The sequence below is a fragment of the Gekko japonicus genome, unplaced genomic scaffold (genome assembly GCF_001447785.1).
Source record: "Gekko japonicus isolate JY-2015 unplaced genomic scaffold, Gekko_japonicus_V1.1 scaffold3686, whole genome shotgun sequence".
NCBI lineage: Eukaryota > Metazoa > Chordata > Lepidosauria > Squamata > Gekkonidae > Gekko > Gekko japonicus.
Window position 1 is genome coordinate 33,522 of NW_015172660.1, and position 883 is coordinate 34,404.

An 883-nucleotide genomic window follows, 5' to 3' on the forward strand; every position below is an offset into this window, starting at 1 on the left:
GCACCAAGAAGACAGAGCATCACTTGCCCCAGAGCCCCTATCTATACCTTGTGGCTAATAGCCTCTGCTCCATATGCTTGTCTAATTCCCTTTTGAAGCCGTCCATGCTTGTGGCTGCCACCACCACCTCCTATGGCAGGGAAGGGTGGAATATATATTTGAAAGTGCTGTCAATTCACAGCCGACTTACGGCGACCCCAGCAAGGGGGTTTCAAGGCAGATGAGAAGCAGAGTGCCTTCCTCTGCAGCGTCTTCCTTGGGGGTGTCCCTTACAAGTACCAACCTTGCTTAGCTTGCGAGATCTGATGAGACCGGGCTATATCATGCCGCCTTCTATCCTCTTTTTAAGTTTAGCTGATCCTTCTGATCACTGCAGATTGAACCTATTTGCAGACCTATTTAGCTATGGCTTGTTCCGGTCTTTAGACAGCGTGGGAAGCAGCTCAGACTGGGGCAGAGCAAGGGAAGAGATCCATCAACTGCTAGTTGGGAAGGGCGATCACTACAATTAAAACAGGGCGTTGGCTGTTTAACATACTACAGAAATGGACAGAGTGGTGTAGTGGTCAGAGTGTCATACTAGGATCTGGGAGACCAGGTTTGAAGAGGAGGAGGAGATTGGATTTATACCCTGCCCTTCACTACCCAAAGGAGTCCCAGAGCAGCCTACAAACTCCTTTCCCCTCCCCTCCCCACAACAGACACCCTGTGAGGTAGATGGGGCTGAGAGAGCTCTTGACAGAAACGCCTCTTTTTCAAGAACAACTCTTATCAGAACTACGGCTTGCCCAAGGTCTTCCAGCCAGGTGCAAGTGGAGGACTGGGGTATCAAACCCGGTTCTCCCGGATTAGAGTCCGCGCACTTAACCACTACACCACACTG